This window comes from Triturus cristatus, chromosome 2_1 (genome assembly GCF_964204655.1).
Source record: "Triturus cristatus chromosome 2_1, aTriCri1.1, whole genome shotgun sequence".
NCBI classification, from domain to species: domain Eukaryota; kingdom Metazoa; phylum Chordata; class Amphibia; order Caudata; family Salamandridae; genus Triturus; species Triturus cristatus.
The window spans coordinates 410,117,324-410,140,362 of NC_140581.1; positions in this window are offsets into that span (position 1 = coordinate 410,117,324).

Below are 23,039 nucleotides of genomic sequence, written 5' to 3' on the forward strand. Positions count from 1 at the left end.
CGCAGAATACAAGGGTTCGCTCTCCTGTAACGAAAACTAGAAGGAAGTTGGCACGGAAACTGCAAATACAAAGACAGAGTTTATTAACTCTTAAGGGTGGTCCTACAACCTATACAACACTCTTCAGTATTGCATAGAGTAGCACACAGAACTTGCGTACACGGTCCCCTTTTATACACAACAGAGGGGCTCATAAGTGGGTGGATACAACATGAGGCAAAAATGCATTACCTTTTATGGACATTTTCGATACAGAACCAATATGTGGGCGGAGTTAACACATTCCTAAGCCCGCGAAAACATGGTCAAGCAAGGACTAACTGATAACAGATGTGGTCGAGTCTGGGCATGTGCCAGACGGACAAAGGAGCTATTTATAGACTGTTACTAGGCAGATTACAAGAGCAACTAACCCGAAGATAGGACTCTTCTCGTGCAGAGCACGTGGAGACACGACAATACAAAATGGAGTCCAGACATTGGTCAACATAAGAACATAAACTTGTTCTAAGGAAGGGGGATGCATGTCTTTAGTGAATGCTTAATCACATCGCTGTTTTAATTTTCAACAGACGACCCTTTCAGCATTTACTGAAGACATTCGGCTTATTAGGATAATCATCATATATATCAATTTTCATCATCTCTTCCACCTCTTTGGTTAAATGTTTCTGATAGGTGACATTGGCAATAGTTTTCTTATCAGGAATACAGAATGACACACATAAAGAACAGAGTAAAGGACCACACTGGACACAGATGCAACAGGAAAACAGAATTGCTACAATAATGCAGAGACCAGTTAAAACCTTCCATCCCCATGTAGTGATCAATGCCCAAAACCATCCAGAAAAGGTCCAAGTGCCATTTTCTGTATGAATCTCAGCTGCGATTTTATGCAATTTATTAATAGCGTTATAAACTGATGGCGTATGGTCAGGAATAAACACACAACAACTACTTCCGATAATTTTACATGCTCCACCTCTATCAGCTAACATAACATCTAATACCATACGATTCTGTAATGCAACAATTCTGGTAATTTGTAATTCTTCCGTAAGATTCCCGAGAGCAGCAGCGGTTTGATTCGTCACAGCCTCTACAACTCTCGTTAATCTTCGAACCTTCCTACTATTTAGGGCAGCTCCAACAAAGAAAAACAATCCTAAGTTAAAATCAACATACTGCTGTAAGCTAGTATAAGTTTGATCAACATCATCAATAGATAGAGTACGTTTATATCTATTTACAGTTACATTGTTCAACAATTTCAAATCTTTATGATAGGATGCAGGTGCTAAGAATACAGGGGGTAATAAAAATGCTACATAGCATACTCGGGACCAGCCGGCTGGCAAACGATAATAACCCTTATTCCCACATACAAAGTATGTATTATGGGAGGCTAAGAAAGTACTATTATTTAACCCATCAATATTTAGCACAATAATACAGTCACTAACACCAACAGGAATATAACCCACACTCTGAACACACAGGTCCGCTTGAGCTTGTGCCACTTGAATCACAAATTGTTCCTTCCCTGCAGTGTCTCGGGTGTTCGTGAAAATGTAGGGGATCGATTCATTGTCTGGTCGATATTCTTCCCATTCCCATATTGTCCCATTCGCTTGTGGATAGCCATCTTTATCTTGATGACATTCCCTATTAAGTCTGAAAAGTAATCGTCCCACTGTAGGTTTCCGTGTGGCAAAAAGCAAAGTGTACCATGCTCTACAAGAGCCATTATGAGAGAAAGGAAGAGGTATGAACGGCGTTCCTCCTTTCTTCTGATGAGCTGGCATCACACCACATATCCAACAGTTCGTAGCATTCGTAGCAACATGGGTATGATGCAACATCTGGATGAAAGTGTTATTCAAATAAGACTGACGATGCTTCAATTCTTGATACGGAAGGGTATAAAAGTAGTGCTCCTCAGGCACTGGAGTGGTCAAAACAAGCAAATCACGAGCAGGAGTCACGGCTTCAACAAACCATGTGGTTATACCAACAATAGCTACACTGATAATAAAACTCGTCACACAAAGAATCTTCTTCTTTTCCATCTTGTAGTAAAAAGTCAATATCTTCCTGAAACTAAAAGGTTGTCAGAACTCTTCCCCTTAGGCAGCCGTTGATTTCTTCACCAACGGGCCAAGACGGGTGTCACTACACTAATGCAGGGCTGATCCCCCCCCCTTGCCTCATTGGCTCTCTGTTTCACTAACCTAAGGGCCGTTCTGACAACGTCTTTGGATACAACAATTACTTCCTTGGTCTAAGATGATATCTTCCTCCTCCAGGAATCGCTTGGTCCGGGAAAAGCTCCTCAGTGTCGTTCGGTTCCACAGCACGGCCTTTCTCCGCAGTCAGGATCTCTCGATGGTCGGTCAACACAGCAGGCTCCACCAATCCAGGCGGCACTTTACGACAGTGCAAGGAGTGGATCCAGTTCTTCCGATTGGAAACTCGCACAGCTGTCCTCGTTGCAAGCAGGACCTGCTCAGGACCAACCCATCTCGGCTCCAGACTGTTCGTCCTTTCGAATACTTTTATCATAACCTGATCGCCAGGTCGGAGATTATGACCTTCACCTGTGGACCGATCAGGGAGCGCTTCTCGAACCTGTTGATGAATAGAAACCAAATTATCCGTTAACTGTGCCAGATAATCATTCATCATTACACAAGGTACATCATACACTGACTTCGGTTTTGGTGGACCCCAAATATTCATTGGGCGTCCGAACACGATCTCATAGGGTGTGAGACCGGTCCGAGAATGCGGTATCGATCTAATTGACAATAATGTCAGCGGTAAAGCGTCTGGCCAAGTCAAAGAAGTCGAAGCTTGGATCTTCGCGATCTTAAGCTTCAGAGTACCATTATATTTCTCAACCAATCCCGCAGACTGAGGGTGAAACACTGCATGGAACTTCTGAGTAATGCCTAGGCCTTTCAGGACATACTTGATAACGTCGGCTATAAAATGAGGTCCGTTATCACTCCACAACAATCTGCAAACACCATATCGAGGGAAGAACTCCTTCAGTAGCATCTTGGCTGTAGTCATTGCAGTATTGTCTTTCGTAGGGTATGCCTCAACCCATTTGCTGAAGGCACAAACCACTACTAGAACATACTTCAGATTGTTACAGCGCTCAAGCTGAATGTAATCCATCTGCAAAACCTCAAAGGGTGCAGTAGGTGTCGCAAATCCTCCTGCTGGAGTTCGTGTACCCTTTCCCGGGTTATACCTCAGGCAAATCATGCAGGTCTGCACTACCCTCTTTGCCGTACTAGCGATCTCCGGATGCTCCCAAACTCGTATGAGTAATTTAACAATTGCGGAAGCTCCGACATGCGCTAGTCCATGTGCCATCTGAACCATAGGTTGTACGAAGGCTGTGGGTAACTTCCATTTATCCATCTGCTTACTTCTCCAACACCCTTCATCATCTAATTCTCCATCATTGGACCATTGCTCCCGTTCCTTATCGGAAGCGGTCCTCTGTATCTCCAGCACTTCTCTCCTAGCATCGCGCCATCTTTCTGTCTGTGCCTTTACAACGTACATTGCAGTAGCACCAGGCTGCATCGCCGTCTCTCGTGCCACCCGGTCTGCCAAAGCATTCCCTTCTCCAACTTTATCAACCACCTTCTTATGGGCACTACATTTAACTATAGCAATCTTCTCTGGATATGTTAATGCAGTCAAAAGGTTGTGAACTAACTCCCCGTACATTATCTGTGCTCCATGTGACGTTAGAAAGCCTCTCTCCTTCCAGAGTAGGCCGAAATCGTGCGCTACTCCGAAGGCATAGCGGCTATCTGTATAAACATTCACACACAATCCTGTACTGAGCTCACATGCTCGTGTTAATGCTATCAGTTCCGCTGTTTGAGCTGATTTCTGCGGTATGCGTGCTGTCTCCACTATTGTTTGTAATGTGGTAATTGCATACGCTGCTGAAGTCGTACCATCTGATAGCTTCAGGCATGATCCGTCCACCCACAGTTCTCCATCTACATCTGTAAAGGGCGTATCCTGGAGATCAATACGACCCTTTGTCTGTTCCTCAGTCACAAGTATACAGTCATGTGCTTTTCGTGCTTCAGACTGAGTTTCCGGGAACGGCAACAATGTGGCTGGATTTAACGTTGCACACCTCTTTAACGTAATATGAGGAGCCAAAAGCGTCAACTCATATCCCGCTAAACGAGCGCTGGTCAAATGCTGCGTCTTTGTCTGATTAAGCAGGGCATCAACAGCATGGGGGACTAATACCAACAGCTTGTGAGATAACACAATTCCCTCGCTTTGGCGTATTGACACAGCTGTCGCCGCAACCGAGCGAAAACACCCTGGTAATGCTCGGCCAACAGGATCAAGTACAGCCGAAAAATATGCACAAGGGCGCTGCTTGTCGCCGTGCATCTGCACTAAAACTGATAATGCACATCCATCTTTCTCATGTACATACAATGTAAAGGGCTTCGTATAATCAGGGGTCCCTAACACTGGTGCTGAACAAAGGGCTTGTCGTAATTGCTGGAAAGCAATTTCACACTCATCTGACCAGGGAAGAGGAATCGGAGTGTCTTTTGTCAGGAGTGCTAACAATGGCTTAGCTATGTGTGAAAACCCCAATATCCATTGCCTACAGAAAGAAGCAAGACCCAAAAATGCACGCACGTCCTTCTGCGTGGAAGGTGCTGGCGTGTCCAAAATTGCTTGAATACGATCTGGTGTGAGTGCACGCCCCTCCTTAGACAAAAGGTGACCCAAATAAGTCCCCTTTGGTCTACAGAATTGCAATTTCTTCCTCGACACTTTGTGGTTGTGAGATGCCAAAAAGGAAAGCAAAGATAACGTACACTTCTCACACAGCTCAGGAGTGTCGGCCGCCAACAAGATGTCATCGACATATTGTATAAGGGCGACACCATCAGGCAGAACAAAGGAATCCAATTGTCTTTTCAATGCTTGACTGTAAATACTAGGGCTCTCTGTATAACCCTGAGGGACTCTACAAAATCTATAAGACCTATTCTTCAAAGTGAAACCGAAAAAGTATCGGCTATCGGGATGAATAGGAATCGAAAAGAAAGCATTTTTCAAATCAATAACCGAAAACGTGGTCGCCGTTGGCGGGACCAGAGTAAGTAACGTCGTGATATCAGAAACCACTGGATACTGAGGTATCACTATCTTATTCACTTCCCTTAAGTCAATGATAAAACGATAAACCCTGGTATCGGTATCTTTCTTCAAAATGGGTAAAATAGGACTGCTGCAGACATTATAGGGAACTTCTTCCACTACTCCCACCTTAATCAAATCCTGCACAATCTGTATGAGTGCCTCCTCCCCCTCCTCGGAAATACGATACTGAGGGAGGCGCGGTAGCACCGCACCCTCCTGGACACTAATGTGGACAGGCGGAATCACCATCTGTCCCACATCAGTATCCGAAGTGGCCCACAAAGAATGAGGGAGGGAAGCTAATACAGTATCCTCCGCAACCACACACATCCGATCTGCCATTGGGTGATTATCGTTTAATATCACACGTACCCCAGTAGGGGAGCAGCGGATTGTAGCTCTGAAGTGCTTAAGCATATCAAGACCCATAATGTTGTCGGGCGTGTTCGGAGCGAGCAAAAACGGACAGGGTGCAGAAAAGTGGTCAACATGGAATGCAAGGGGTCGGGAAAGAGGGCTTCAAGAGAGTGTACCATCAAACCCTACCGATGTAACCATTAAGCCAGATGGGGGAGCCCTCGGAACCAATTGTTTGGACAGTGCACTGCGAGTAGCTCCTGTATCAACTAGGAACCGATCAGTAGAACCCAAAACATTTGCCGAAACATAAGGACCCTTCTGATCAACTGGTACTTCAACTGATTCCAACCCCCATCCAACGCAATCCTATGCATGCTGCGAATCATGGTACCCAGGGCGGTCATTCCCAGACATCTGATACTGATTTTGCCGATCAAATAGATTAGGTCTATCTCGTTGCTGTACGTTAGGCTCAAATCGAGTACGATCATTAGAGTTCCCTCTATAATTCGAAAAAAACCCTCTACCTCTCGGTGGTCCCTGACCACGTCCCTGACGAGATGCATATAACACCGGGCAATCTCTAGCCCAATGACCCGACTGTTTACAATACGCACATTGATTTCTATTTACATCTGACCGGCCCGAAGGGGGACCATAGAATCCTCCTCTACCTCTTTCGACACCCCGACGAGGCGGACCATACACTTGTGCTAACATCACCTTAGTTTTCAAATCTTTCGATTTCTTCTCCTCATGCCCCTTCGCTTCTTGTTCCTGATGCTCATAATACTGAGCCATAGTCAGGAGGGATGCCGGAGACGAAGTGGACCAAGAACTTTCACTCGCTTTTAACCGAGCTGCTATTCCCGGTAATAAATTCGCCACATATTTATCCACAAAAAGATGTCGGCCCGTATCATCCATAAGCGACTGACCACTGAAATCATGAAATGTCTCCTCAAAGCGCGTAAAGAAGTCTGAAACTGATTCATCAACCTTCTGTTTACATGAGGCCAACATGTTCCTGTCAATCTTTTTAGGGGGGATAATTGTTTTCAATTTAGTCAAGATAGCCGCAGGAAGATCTAAAATAAGCTGGGGTGGTTTTTGCGCGGGTTTTCTCTCCCTATCCACATCCTCAATCTCAGACCATTTGGCCTTAAAAACAGCTTGATCATCCACCTTCCGCACAGATCGCCACATATCCGGTGGTAAAATAAGCCCAAAGAACAAATCTATATCTGCTAAAGTCATAGTACAAGAATTCAAGGCCCCTTCGACTTCTTCGTAAAAGGCCGCTGGATTCTTGCGGGGGTCAGGCAATGCATTCTTTAATGCCATAACATCAGCCCTATGCCAGGGAGTATAAACCCAATTATACACAAAATAACCCCTAGCATCGGGGGAAGACATATCTGAGCTAGTTCCTGCTCCTTAAGGAGGAACATACAAAGGTGTCGCCTCTCGCATTGGTTTAGCATGCACTAGTTCGCTCTTATCTGAGTGGGAGGTAGATGATTGGTCGCCGCCGATACGTGAATCCGATTGCTCCTCCTCCCCTGTCTTTAGGCGCGGTCGCTCTTTAAGTTCAAACGCCGCGTCCCGCAATGCAAACAGCCGTCGGACCGCATCAGGTGCCTTAGAGGGAGAAAAAACACCGTTACGTAATGCTTTAGCATCTAATACTACAGCTTCAGGCTCGAAAACATCTGAATATTTCCGAAAGGCAGTAATCACTTCATCAGAAAAAGTTTCAAGAAAATACAACTTCTCTCTATCCTGCCACTTTTCCAAAGGCTCCAATAATTCAGAAAGAGATAGCTTGCCCTTAAGCGCACGAAAATACATTTTCCGAAGCTCACCCATACGATCAGTTGATAACATGGACCGCGTGTCTACCTTATCCGAAACCGATCCAGAATCCTGTGATCTCGGGGCGGACGCACCAACATAAGGGGGCGGAGAGCGATCTAATAAATAAAAATCATCTTCAAGATTAGTAAGGACAGGATAAAGTGGCTGGCGGACAGCATATTGACCCGAGACTTGCAACCTACGCTCTTTCTCTTGTCTCTCCGCCAGTTCTCTTTCTTCCCGACGCTTCGCTTCCTGCGCTCTCACATGATCATTTTTCCGTTGCTCTTTATCAAACAGCGCTTTCTCACGTTTCTCTCGCTCACGCACTTCCTTCACCCATAACCGTACACATTCAAACATGTCTTGCCGAGCACGCCGTTTACACATACACTGTTCCACATACTCAATCTTACGCATATCAAACAATCCATACAAAGGCCATCGTAACTCAGGATCCTTTTTGGTATATTTCTTCCACACTGTGCTGTACATTATAGAGGAAAGACCATACTTCACATACATATCCCTATTAGGAGTCCCCTCTGGGGGGGCTGGAGCAGATTCCTCGAGATTTAACCGGTTTCCAAAGCAGCAGCACCACTTACGGAGTGCGCTAAAAGCAGGCATGCTCAAAAATAATGCAAAATATGCAGTATTTATCCAAAAAAAATGGCACTTAAACTTTGCGGCGTTCAAATTTACACAGCTCCGGAGAAATATCTCCACATTACCTGCCTATATGTGTTGCAACGCATATATTCTCACAGTAATCAATACAAAATATGACCGGTCATCACAAATCAAACTCAAATAGCCAACCCAGGCTTCAAAACTCGGAGCAAGTACCGTACAATGGTTCTTACCAATCAAGAGTGTCCAGATTCCAACTGCCAAGTTCCAAAATTCGCCCAAACGGCTGTCGCGGCAAACCGACAGAAGAGGTCTCAGTCGAGGACCGGCGCCACCCAGAAGGTCAGTTCGGAAGGGAAGGAAGAAACCTCGGGATGCCAGGACTAAAACGCCACTGGCAGTGATCACATCCCCGGCCAAATTCCTCACCTTCGTCACGACCAGTCCTTCGAGCATCCGAGTCGCCAATGAGCCCCACGTGACGGGCGCCAATTGATGAGTACAGGCCCCAGCTATGCCCGCAGAATACAAGGGTTCGCTCTCCTGTAACGAAAACTAGAAGGAAGTTGGCACGGAAACTGCAAATACAAAGACAGAGTTTATTAACCCTTAAGGGTGGTCCTACAACCTATACAACACTCTTCAGTATTGCATAGAGTAGCACACAGAACTTGCGTACACGGTCCCCTTTTATACCAAACAGAGGGGCTCATAAGTGGGTGGATACAACATGAGGCAAAAATGCATTACCTTTTATGGACATTTTCGATACAGACCCAATATGTGGGCGGAGTTAACACATTCCTAAGCCCGCGAAAACATGGTCAAGCAAGGACTAACTGATAACAGATGTGGTCGAGTCTGGGCATGCACCAGACGGACAAAGGAGCTATTTATAGACTGTTACTAGGCAGATTACAAGAGCAACTAACCCGAAGATAGGACTCTTCTCGTGCAGAGCACGTGGAGACACGACAATACAAAATGGAGTCCAGACATTGGTCAACATAAGAAGAGAAACTTGTTCTAAGGAAGGGGGATGCATGTCTTTAGTGAATGCTTAATCATATCGCTGTTTTAATTTTCAACACTGATGATGACTTAACACCAACCTTTATTGGTAGGAGTGCTGCATCGATCATTGATCATGTCTTAGGTTCATCTAGTATCATTCACATGTGAGACACCCCGTGTGTCGCCCAACTATCACTGAGTGATCATAATTGCATTATTATGTCATTTCAATTTTGGGACGTAAAAAGGCGAATGCACCAAAGTATTGTAACCAACATTGCTCCTCATAGATTGAATGGGACCCATATCAAATGGGAGGGAGTGGAACCCAAACATTTTTATATGACATCCTCCTAAAATGCAATAAAGAGATTACTTACTGTCTCAAAGAGGAGGTAGACCCTCGTGAGAGGATTGCTAACTTTGTCAAAATTAATATTACTAGTGACAGGATCTTAACAGCCCCCACTAAGGAGGGAAGGAGGAAATGGAAAGTGTGGTTTGATCACACTTGCACTGAGGCACTAAAGCAACTATAACAAGCCCTACACTGTAAGACAAGAGACAATGAATTAATCAAACACCTACGACATAACTATAAATTTGCCCCTGAGACGAGGAAAAGAGAGTTGCAGAAGCTAGCATGGAATAAACTTCCCTTGGCAGCAAACACGGCAAATAATAAGCTATTGTGGGAAACAGTAAATATGTTGCTTTTAAAGAATGGTTCACTCCCCGAATTGTTATCCCACGTTACATGCGAAGCCTGGGTATCACATTTTAGGGGTATTTTTAATCCACCAGGGCCCGAGATATGCATGGTACAAAACCATATACGGAGCAAGTGGCATGTCATATCACTAAATATTACATTGGAAGAAGTGCAGGAAGGATTGAAGGGAAGCAGGAGAGGTAAAGCCCCGGGCCCAGATGGATTCCCATGAGATGTCTACAAAGCTGCGGTTGATCTATGGGGGCCAATTCTTACAAGAGTTTTTAATCTAGCGGTGACAGAGTGTATACCCCCTCATGGAGTCAGTCAGTGATAACCCCTATTTATAAAAAAGGCGATAAGTCAGAAGCCAAAAATTACCACGCCATATCAGTTTTAGACTCATCCATAAAAGCGATGAGTAAAGTTTTATTATTGCGACTGGAGGAATGGGTAAACGATAATGATATTCTTTCCCCAGCGTAATATGGTTTTAGGAGAGGATTAGGGACTACAGAACAATGCATTAATCTACAACTGCTAATAGGTAAATGTACATGTGGTAAAGAAGGGAGACTATACCTATGTTTTGCAGATTTTAGTAGTGCCTTTGATCTAGTTGATCATACCATTTTGTGGCCTACTTTACTTAATCTCACTGCACCCATAGGCATTTTTCATTTTCTTACTAGGCCTTATGAACTGTTATCCTGCTAAGTGAGATACGGACAACGGGGTGAGTGCACTCCAACTTTTGACGTATAGCGTGGCATTCGCCAAGGTTGTGCCCTTGCCCCACCTCTTTTTTCAATATTCATTCCCCCTGGATTCTACACCCTGCCCTTGTGAAAAGCTTTCCAAACAAAGCACAGTGCACTTTATGCTCTTCTGTAATTTTTACTTGCATTTTAGACATTTGTATCTGAAACCGCTGTTTATAAAATATCATGTGAGATCGTATCATGCTGCTATGAACTTGATTCCTGCCTGAATGACCCGGGAATATGCTTATATGTTGCGTCATTTATTTTAAAAGCAATTCATGTGAAGAAAGGTATTGTCCCTGTTAATTGATCAAGAAATAGATATAATGCGAGAATGTGCAATGCCGTTTTGAACTGCTCTTGTTCTCAATTGATTCTGGAATATGCTACTATGCCGCGTTATCTATTTTAAAAATAAGCTATCATCTTTGTCCTTCATGATTATGGAGTATGTCATTATACTGTGTTATTGATTTTAAAAGTATATTTTAATTCTGGAATTGCTATTATGGTTGTTTCAACAAACTGAATAAAGTATATTGAATCGAATCGAATAAATTTAAATTTGAAGATTTATTTTCCGCAGCTTATCACCCGTAAGGGTAACCAGGTGCTGTCCATGGGCACAGGGAGATTTAGTGATTTGTACAGAATCACATGATAATGAGCAGACACCGAGACAGGAACCTGGATCTCCGGAGACTGCAGCTCGGTTGCTGGGCCACAACCCTTTCCCCCAGAGCAGTAAGAGCAGAGAAATGTCCACTTTCTAAAGTGGCATCTAAATCAGTAATGTTAAATCCAACTTTACCATTAAAGAGTATTTATCTTTACCATTCCAGAGACAGAAAACCTGATGCAGCTACTCCTTTCCAATCAGGAATTGTATCTTAAAAGTGTTTAAGGACTTTCCAATGCTAGCCTGTGAGAGGAGAAGGCCTCACCGTAGTGAAAAATGAATTTGGGTGTTGTTCACTACCAGGACATGTAAAACTTAACAGTACATTTCCTACCTTTTACAAACACAGCACCCTGCCCTATGGGCTATCTGGGTCCTACCTTAGGGGTGACTTATGTGTAATAAAAGGGGAGTTTGAGGCTTGGCGAAGTAGTTTTAAATCTACCACAATCAAAACACCGTGGGTCTATGAAATCTACTATTACAGATGAGGTTGGAGCTTGGGAGTAGCATCCCTTTAAAAGGACGAATTCCCTTACCCACCATAGATGGCATGCTTCATCATTGGAAATCTCCTCCGACTGCAATACCTAGTCATGATACAGGCTACAACCCCCGCACTGAGAGGGAGGAGCTCAGGGATGTTTTATTATAAAGGAGTGATATGCTAAATACCACAATGATGAGCTCAAGGTGGTGGGGGTGGCAGAGCAAGCGAAGGTCATAATTATAACTAGCTACAGGGTATGTGGTTTCCCTTTATTCATGCTTCCATTTTCAAACAAATGAACTTAAATTAGAATTTTCAAATCCACATTTAACATGCACAGAGTCCTTTAGAATGCTGTGTACAGTAAATCTCACCATGGTTTCAGTAGAGATAGGGGGTCTCTCTGGTTATACCAGAGACTCTATCTTGATACTTTCCTACTGCATATATTCTAGCCAAATGTGGTACCAAGAGGCTTTCCCAGTCCTTCAAGGCATCTTTTATCTCTTTTACCTCACTGGGGCATTTAAATCCTCCAGAGATGCCTCTGAGACAGTTCACATTGAGGCTCTATCAAAGTAGGAGTTAAGAAAAGTTTTGGTTGGATCGTCTTTTTTCCCATAAAGATCATATGTGTACTCTAACAATATGTTATTGATATCCACTTGAGTAGATGTTCACTGACATTGTCTCTAATCTGAAAGACCGTTGAGCCTTTTAATTCTGGCTTAATTAGCCAGGCTAATAACCTCCCTTCTTTGTCACCCGTGTTGTGCACCCTACCCATATATTCTGTATGCTTCCACAGTTGCCATATATTTCTCTCTGTCAGCCCTGAGCTCCCTTATGGGGGTCATATGACTCCTCTCACTCCAGTTTATGTAAGTGCCTGTCCAATGTGGTTAATCATTTTTGTCAAGGTTTCCGGACCCAAACTACTCCTTGAATGCAATGACTTCTCACCACTATTTAAATACCTCCCACTCGATTTGTGCATTCGAGGAAGTGCCTTGGTTTTCTCTAAAGTAATTTCTGATTGTGTTTTTCTAAGAGAGTCTCTGAATGCCTTATCCTGCCAACATGAAGTTTTGTAACCTCCCCGTGGGTATTTCAGGAATGCACTTGCCCTGTCTTAGTGTTGTAACCAGAAGACTGCGATTCGATAATGTGTGCAACAGATATTCTGATCAACCCAAAGTCATACCCACACTGATAGACCACAAAATATTATCGAATCAGATGTGGAAGTCATGTTCCATCGATTAATAAGAATACCCCCATTCATACCTTAATTAAGCCCCAGTCATTTACCCAGTTGTGAGTCAAAAAGACAACAGAAGTATTGGGAAGGGGGGGTGTGATCTATCAAGATCAGTGTGCAATCTACCATTATAATCTCCTCCCAGTATCACCAGAAGTTGAGGATTTGTGATCAATGTCTGAGTCAGCTTATGCTGTAACCCCACCTGATCTATATTAGGGCCATTGACCAGTACATCTATGCATCTGTTATGTTTTATAGTGTTATGCATGAGCACTTTCTTATTGGTGTACATTACCAGTTATTCACCTTGCATCTGGAGATTCACAGGTTAACTGCAGTTCAAAGTATAACTGTCAGAAAGCTCAATTAATCTTTCTCAGAGGATTCCAGGTCTGACATAGAGACCGTGGAACCTGAGGACCCGGCATTTCCTGGATCTAGCTGATCAATGTTTAAAGCCATTACTGCCTCCACCAATGCCTCGCTTTCTGCCTCTGCCTGCCTTTTGGATGGTCTCCTCAAATCCTGTTTCATCTGTTGCCTCTAATGTGTTACTTTTGGGATTAGGTCTGCACTATGACCTGTCATCTTTTCCTGTTCTATATTTCTTGAACCTTACTTCTGCTGTTTCTGTATAAAAAGACGTCTTCTCATTCACCATGAACTTCAGTTTTGCAGAGAACAGCAACATAGTACCCTTTATCGCGAAGGCACCTCGATGTCCTCTTCTGCTGGACTGCAGTCATATAGTCTGGGAATATGGAGACTTTCTGACTTTATATCTTGTAAAACACATAAACCAATCTATTTCCTTTAAATAAGGTAGAATTTGGCATTGCATGGCAGCTCTAAATGTTATCAGGAACATGACCGCCCCTCATTGAAACACAGGAAGTTCAACAGAACCATAAAAATGCAAATGTTACCAATATTATACCTAAACTATTCCTCTTTACCCATCTAAAACCTCCTTGATGTGGGATCTGTTCCTAAAAGTGTCATTTGATTCATTATTGCCTTCACTGTCCATGATACCTCACACACCCATAAAGCTATGATTGGTGAACCAGATTTGTTTCACTAATAGATGTGCTGACAACTACTATTCAAAGGAAATGTGACCATTTTAATCCTATTTACTATTCAGAACACAACTGGACCTGTGGAAAACAGAAGAAAAGAAGGGCTGCACCTGCTGTTGAGACCTGTAAAGAGACCTGAAAGACTGGACCTATTACAACTTGTACCCAGGACAAAGAAGTAGACTCCAAACGTTAGTTGGCTGGGTGAGGGGACGTCACCCAGAATACCAATATCACCTGCCCTGGAGCACAGAGCACACCTTGGCATAGAGTTTGGGCCAACGCCCATACCAAGAGTGAACTGCCATGACCACCGGGTTGAGACTGCACACCATGATCTGCCCCTGACGAAGTCCCTGAGGTTCTCTGAGACACCGCCAAGGACATTGCACTCTCATAGGAGCTCTGGTCAGGAACTGTAGCAATCACACCAGCACCCCCCCTTGCTAAGGGGAAGATCAACTTACCTTTTGTGTTCGCAAAGCATAAACAGCTCCGATCAATGGAAACCGACCAGCACTGCTCCTAAATGGGATGGCCTGCGCCGCCGGGTGCTGCAGCATCCATCGTGAATGGCCCAACTTCACCGACCAGAATCTGGAATTGGGAGTACCCAAAGAGAGGGCACTCGCTACACAGCTAAACACTGCGATACCGCTGAAGCCGGTAAAATTGAAACCGGGTCTTGGGGGCTAGGCGGAATTGCTGCTAACGGTGCTGTGGCACCATTGACACATTTGACTAAGTTCCTAAAAGATCAGAAGGGAGAACTCTTGAGTATTTCCAATTAGTTTATATTCTCTGATGCCGCCACCCGTGAATGAGGAATAACCCTGAACATGATACAAGATGGAGGGTGGGAGAGAAACTCACCTGAGAAATATTAGAGCCCCGGCCTCAACAAGGATTTTGTAATTCCATTTGAATGACACATCTCTTTGCATGTGTACTACTTTGTTTTATAAAAGCAAGGATTTGACTAGACATTGATTTATTGTACCTACTGTTTACATTTTGAGTTATGAGTCCTGTTTACTGACATGTAGCTACATTCCCCGAGAGGGAGCCTTGACTGCTCAACCATGGCTACCATTGAGAGTTAAGTGCAGATGGGGCACTTGGTCCATTTGGAAGAGATCGATAGAAGGTCGGCCCATGGACCTCAGGAGTAAAGGGCCTCAACCAACACGGTTGGACTCAGTAACTCCTGCATGTCCTGTGGCCCTCTGAAAGGAGTTCTGTCATTGCTACCTGGGGTTGAGTTTAGGATTAAATTACTGAAACATTTACTGGACCTAACAAGAATAGTGACCTTAATACTTGAGGTGGACTACCATCCACCCCAACTAAGGGCCTCATTTATGAGGTTTTACCATAGGGCGGTGCCCCAGGCATTCCTGCTGCGCATATCTATCAGATATGGTGCATTCATGTTCTTTTTCCCTGCGCTGGCGCACATGGGCTGCTGTGCGCCAACGCAGGACCCTTTGCACCATGGTGCAAGGGTGCCTGAAATTAAATGAAATGAAAAGGGAATTTTAATTAAGCGCACTGCGGCCAAGCGGCTTCCTGGCGCTGAAAAATCATCCAAGCTCACAGAAAAACCCAAGAGGACTAGCTGGGAAAAGCCTGAGAAAACAGGAAAGTTTTGAGGGCCTTACGGAAGTGAGTGTAAATGGAGATGGAACGAATAGAAAGGGGAAGGCTGTTCCAAAACCGAGGGGCCAGAACCGAGAAGCGGGTGCCCCCAGTGCGTGTTTTGCAAAAGCGGGGGACGTGAAGCAGAGAAAGTGATGAGGAACGGAGAGTTCGACTGGGGACGTGGGAGGTGATAAGAGAATTGATGAAGTGTGGGGCGGAGCGATGATGAGCCCGAAAGGCCAGGCAGGCGAGTTTGAAGAAAGATCTGAGATGCACAGGGAGCCAATGAAGAGACTTAAGAGCAGATGTAATGTGAGAAGATTTGGGTAGGCGGAGGATAAGTCGAGCCGCCTGATTTGAATGGCCTGAAGACGGCGGGTTTCATAGGCGGGGATGCCAACATACAGGCCGTTCCCATAGTCAAGGCGAGAGATGATAAGGGCGATGACTATGGTTTTAAGGGCATCAACAGAAAAAAACCGGGAGATCTTACGGATTAAGCGAAGAGAAAGAAAACACGAAGAGACAACAGAACTGATTTGTGAATGCATGGACAGGTCATGGCTGACCTTGATGCCCAAGGTCGGACAGAAGAAGCCGGTACTGGGGGGGACCAAAGGAGAGGGGCCAGTGAGCAGGGGACCAAGGATTGGAGGGACCACCGGTGAGGACAAGCTCCGTTTTGTCCGGATTGAGCTTCAAATGATTGAAGCTCATCCACTGAGAGATGAAAACTAGAGTGGAGCAAAACTTAGGAAGGGAAACAAGAGGGGAGGAAAGATCAAAGACGAGCTGGAGGTCATCAGCGTAGTTATACACAGAGACCCCCAGCTCGAGAAGAGAGGAGACAAGGGGGCGGATGTAGAGATTAAAAAGAAGAGGGGAAAGGGACGAGCCCTGCGGAACCCCACAGGTAACCATCCGAGGGGGAGCGGAAAAACCGAAGAGGTGAACCGCTTGCGTCCGGTCTTGGAGGAAGGAAGCGATCCAAGAATAGGCAGTGCCCTGAATGCCCGCTGCGCTGACACGTTCGAGAAGAATCGCATGATCGACCGTGTCAAACGCAGCGGACAGATCGAGGAGGACCAGAGCTTGGGGGAGATTGATGTCGGCTTTCCCCTTGAGTTCATCCATGACCGCAAGCACCACTCCCTCAGTGGAGTGGCCTGGGCGGAAACCCGCCTGATGGGAGGCCAGAAGATGATTCTCCTCGAGATAGGTGGACAAGCAAGATGTAACATGGCTTTCAAGGATCTTCCCGAGATAGGGGAGCAAAGAAATAGGCCTAAAGTTGGTTAGAAGAGAAGGATCAAGACTAGGTTTTTTAAGAATTGGGAGAACAATAGCAGATTTGAATGAGGAAGGGACAGAGCCCAAAGTGAGGGACGCATTAAGAAGGGCGAGAGGGGGGACGGGGCAGCTAGTATAGAGTGCTCTGAGGATCCGTGCGGGAGCACAGTCCGCAGAAGAGCCAGACTTAATCTTAGCAAGCAGATCCAAAAAGAGCTGAGAAGAAATAGGTTGGAAATGGTTCAGAGAAGAGGAGGGTAAAGGAGGAGAAGCAGAGAGTTCAGGTTGGGATACAGAAGGGATGTTAGCCTTAATGTTGAGGATCTTGTCAATGAAATAGTGATTGAGTGAGGAACATAAAAATTGGGATGGAACAAGGGATGTGCAGGTGCGATCAGAAGTGGCAAGGTTATGGACTAATGAAAAAATTTCGCGAGATTTATTAGCGGAGAAGGCCACTCTCTCAGTGAAGTATTTGGTCTTAGCCGCTAGAATGACTCTTTTGTAATCGTTCAGGAGGGTTTTATATTTAAGCCGGAGAGTGGGGCAGTAGTTCCGTCTCCACTGACGTTCCGAGCGTCTAATATCTAGTTTAAGGGCTTTTAAGTCACTAGTAAACCATTTATGGGCGTCGTAGGGTCGGACGGATTTAACCTTCTTAAGCGGGGCAGCCTGATCACAGGAAGAAGAGAGCCAGATGTTGATGGCATCAGCCTGATTTTCCAACGATAGGTCAGTCAAGTCAGGGGCAGATGAAGCCAGAGAGGATAAGAGAGCATTAAGATCAGTCCGGTTCCAACTACGAGCCAAGATGGTTTTAGGAAGAGGAGCTTTCACGGCAGGGCCCAGGTGGATAGAAAAGGAGATCATGGAGTGATCCGACCAGACGCAGGGCAGAATAGAGGTAGATGATATATTGCAGCGTGAAGACCAAATTTGATCCAGGATATGACCCTGGATATGAGTGGGGGCCGAAACATGAGAAGAGAAATTAAGACACTGAAGTGTGGCAGTGAAGTCTTTGGATGATGAGTCCTCCCTGGGGTCACCTGGCCAGAAGTTGAAATCACCAAGTAGTAGCAACGATGAGTTGTTAACCACCAGGGTGGCCAGGAGATCCTGCAAGATGGACACAAAAAGCGGCATAGCTTGGGGGGGGCGGTACAGAAGGACGACAGTGAGGGGGGATGAATATTTCTGTGCAGAAAGTGAAACCTTACTGCACAGAAAATCAGAAGCGGCTTTTTCCTCTTTCTATGTGTGCTGCAGAATGCAGCACAGATAGAAAAAGGAGAAATAAAGATATTTCTCCTCGTGCCTCCCTTACGCCTCTGTACATTTTTAGCGCTGCCTCAGATTTACGATTTCTCGTAAATCTGGGGCAGTGTCAAAAAGCCAGGGATGTGTTGGGAACTCCCCCAGCAACACCCATTGCACGCCCCTTTAACCCCCAAAACTGTGTCAAAGGGAGCCATATTTACAATGCAGCATTAAGCCAAAAAAAGTGGCTTTGTACTGTCACGTAAATATGGAGCACAAAAAATCACGTTCGGGCTGTGCATGGGGCCTCATAAATACACCTCCTCACATTCCCCATTTGGCTATCAGCAAGAAACGCTGTGACTCTGCTCATTATATCAACATGAAATGGCTAACATTTTATAAACAGGTTCAGCTTACCTTTTGGACTTTAAAGTAAACTTCTTAGTTGAAATGTATGTTTATTTATTAAGAGGCCTGTCAATGCATTAGAAAATGTAAATTGTCAGTGAATCTCAGCTACAGAACTACTTAAACTAAGGTCCAGATTTGTCAAGGGCTTGTGTTGTCCTTGCATTATGCAAGGTGACGCAAGTGCAGAACCAGCCCTTAAGGCAGATTTACTCTGCCATTCAGAGCCACCTTGCGTGGCCCTGCTTGGCATAGGAAATCTGGAGTAACGCAAAGCAGCTCCAGTCCCTGCCTTACATTACTCCTCACTGGGAAGGTGTTCCATGGGTGGGGATTGCATTCCTATGGTTTTTGGCACATTCCCAGATTTACTAACACTAGTAAATCTGGGAATGTGGCAAAATGCTATAACATAATCGGGGTGGGGTTAGAAGGAGAAATATGTGTTTTTTCCTCTAAGTGTGCTGCATTCTGCAGCACACAAAGATAAAGAAAACAGCACATAGGAAAAGGAAAAAGCCTCAACTGATTATTTTTTGTCGGAAAGTGCCCCTTCCTGCACAAAAACAATCCAGCCTGCAACGTAGGCGCCCTTGCACCATGGCACAATGGTACCTGCATTTGCGCTCTGCAGCACCATATCTTCTGTGGCATCAAATGCTAGTAAAGCTACCCCACAGTGCTAATTAGATCCCTGTATGACCTCAATCATGAGTTGCACCGGTGACTTTACCTAAATACATGCATTACAGTGCAATTCTTAGTTAACTCCACACATATTTCCCAATTCTGTGGGGGGTTTGATGCATACATTTACCATAAGCTGTGGGCTATGTGTAGGACAGTGGATGAAGCAAGTAGGTGGTGGAAGCAGGGGATGGCGGGGAAAGATTTACCCAACAACTGGAAGCATTGTTAAAAGAGTGAGGAATGAGACTTGGCTGCTGCTGCAGCCAAAGTCACAATTGAGTTTTCTGTCCTTTTTTACCACCCAAAAAAATCTGATCAGGTTCTTTCACTCCCAGAAAAATCTAGTGTCGAAAAACGTAATAAGTAATGCCATTAGCATGCTTTAATTTCATTCTGCGTGATTTGTAATAGGGTTCTATGTATTTTCATGAAAACTAAATATCGGAAGAAATTTCAACTTGAGCTATCAATTTGTCAAAATTAAGTTGTCATCTCAAGATAAGTGTCATCACCATGGGCATGAACTTTTATGGGTATTTAAATAGAATATTAAAAAAATAAATGTCGTGGGACAAAATATTGTGTCAAAAATTTCAAGGAACAGAATATCCAAAGGTTATTTTCTATAGATAAGTAAAGTTTTACAATATATACCTTGATCATAAATATATCTTCATGGTATGTAGATGTGGTGTTAAGCATGGTAAATTTGTCTTTACCTATTTGCACTTACCATCTAGATATTTTGGTCCTCAATATTTTTGACATGATTTTCTGTCCAGACGATATTTGTGTTTTTGATATTCTGTCAGCGGTCCTTCAGTACTACTTTACAGACTAGTGCGCTCATTTGCAAGGAGCTTGCGCCGCTAATGTGTCAACATTTTTGACGCATAGCCAGTGCTGTCAGTACTCCATGTTTACACGGTGACGTACCTTGGAGGATGCGTCACTTTTTGGAGCCCTGCGTCAAAAGGAACCTGCGACAGACCCGCCTGTGTCACTTAAGTTTTTAAATATGCAAGGTAGACGATCAATAATAATTTCCACTGTAAAACTGACACATGCATATTTAAGAGATTTTACTATAGTGACACAGTGGTGGCTTGAGTGGCCCAGAGTTCCTATAGCATCAAAAATCCTGTGAAACCCACACGAAGGAAATGAAGCATTTACATTGTCACTAGAGAGATGCTTGGCAGGACAGTGTTGCAGCCACAACTACACCATGGAGGTGTTCATTTTGCAGCTGGGAGTCACAAGGAAGCAACCACCACCATCCTCCCACCCCAACCACCCACCTCACCCCCCTCACCACCACAAAGGCAACGCAGGAGAAGGGAGCCCGTTTATCACCAGCAGACTACTCTAATAGAACTCAGGGTGGATTAGGTTACCACCCATCACTGTCTGAGGAGGGAGTCCATTATAGAGCTGCTACACCCTATTGTGCCAAGGCTCCAGCCAACATCTGACAGGTCTACCAACATCCTTCATGAGTGAAGCTTATTGCGGTACTACACATGCCTGCAACGGGTTCCTACCAGATATCAGCTGCCAGAGTGGCTGGAATCTCCCAGCCATCTTTCTCCTCATCCCTTCCCTCGGTGCTGGATACCATCATCAGTCTTACACCCTGCCAACACCTCTTCCCCTACACCCACAAACTGCAGCTAGAGACAAAATAAGGGTTTTATGCCATCGCTGGGTTCCCACATGTGCTGGGTTTCTTGGACGGCACACATGTGCATCTGGTTCCCCCTGCTGCAACATCCCATCTCTAAAGAAAAGGAAACATATACACTCCATCAATGTGCAGGTCATTGTAGACCATTGGGGCCTGATCACTAACGTGCTGGCCAAGTACTCTAGGATTGCGCATGACGCATGCATATTCAGGCACTCCAGAATGGACACTATGGGAGTGGGAGTGGTGTTATGTTATGTTATGTTCCATGCAGGTACCCCGATATAGGCTCAGGTAGCATCATAACCTTTCACCTATATTCTCCACTACATAACGGTTCTTGGGACTGACCTTTTACCTAGTTACGGTACTGCTGACATGACGTGGAGTTTTCCCTGAAAACTAGCCTTATCCATTTTGCATTAGGATTCTTGTAAATTCAGCAGGACTACCATTGCCTGCATAATAACTATGTATAAGGGTCATTCCCTCCATCATGTACACACCATATCTTGCTGGGGTAAGGCAGAGGAGTAAAAGGACTTCCATGCTGACACACTGATTCGAGACGCCGAGGTTAATGCAAGCAGACACTCCAGCTCGCAGTGGTGTGACATGCCTCGCGGAGTGTCCATCTCGAAACCAAGACGGGGTCCCACAGTCTCTCACTTCAGTTAATTGTGGTTGACTTTATCCTAGAGGGATTCCTGGCTTTACACACCTACATGCATGCTAGGTACACTTAGGTACATCTAGTTAGGGTGGCATCGTAGGAGTACGCACTTTTACTGTCATGTATTGTATATACCTGCCTGTATTCATTGTTTTTGCACTATGGTAGGAATCTACCATCCTTTTACTCTGTTGCTGCTTATAATTATTTATAGCTGTTTCTGTCTAATGGTTGTTTCAGCACACCTTTTTTACACTAGAATGACGCTGGTTCAATAAATGCTTATTGAAAAACGTCCCCACCGTTTATTTTGTGTATCTCTCTGAGACAAAGTGAGCATGAGTGACTGAGCAAAAAGTAATACACTGTTTCCGCGATCCCTGATGGGACAGAATTGTCATGTTCTATAGTTGCCAAGAATTTTTCTCTCCTTGGTAAGAGGGGTTTCTAGTGACACTGTGAGCTAGCTGGTATACAAGCTAACATATGCGGTGGGGGTATCTGGAATCAGTCTGGACACCAATCCCACATCTATGTTGTCTAAACGTGCAGATCATATATAGGTTTATAGGAACTACACCACATGGCACCGCCAACGTTGGTTTGGTACTTATTTAACTGTCAAATCTGAGAAGTTCTGTTGGGCTGTTCTCAGAGACCCCTACTCACATTTCTCCAGAGACATCTGGAGTGGGAAAGGAACTATCCACCACAGCTGAGTAGGCAAATCCTATGTATTGCAAACACAAGGAGTAGGCATATCCTATGTATTGGCTGTAGGTTTATCAAGCTTGAAGGACAAACAGTTCATATTGTGCATAAAACCTTATTTCACTTACCTTGAAAATTTCTTCTTTCAAAAAGCAATGGCTGACAAAGACGATGCTGTGCGAGCACAACGTGCCACAGTTAGAGAAGAAGGAGAGGAAGATGGAATGAACATTTCAGAAAATGTTAAAACTGCCCTTACTCTAAAACTAGCAGACTTTGGAGTCACAGCTAGGGGTGGGACAGTAACATTCGTGATTGAGGCACATGAATCATATAGAACAGAGGTTTTCAATTCATGGGTTACATTGCAACAAGCAGATGCAGAATCAAATACATTTCATTCTTACACCAAGGATGAATCACCAGACAAATACCAACCGTATGAGGACATTGAAATTCGGCTCACCTACCAGGAGCACATAAACTGGTTTAAAGGCGCACTCTCACACACAAAAGAGAAAGTGAGACTCGGTCCGCTCGGAAGAGATGGAGCGACTTGGCCAGTTCTAGCGGCCTACACACCACATCCAAACATTGGCACAATGTCAGC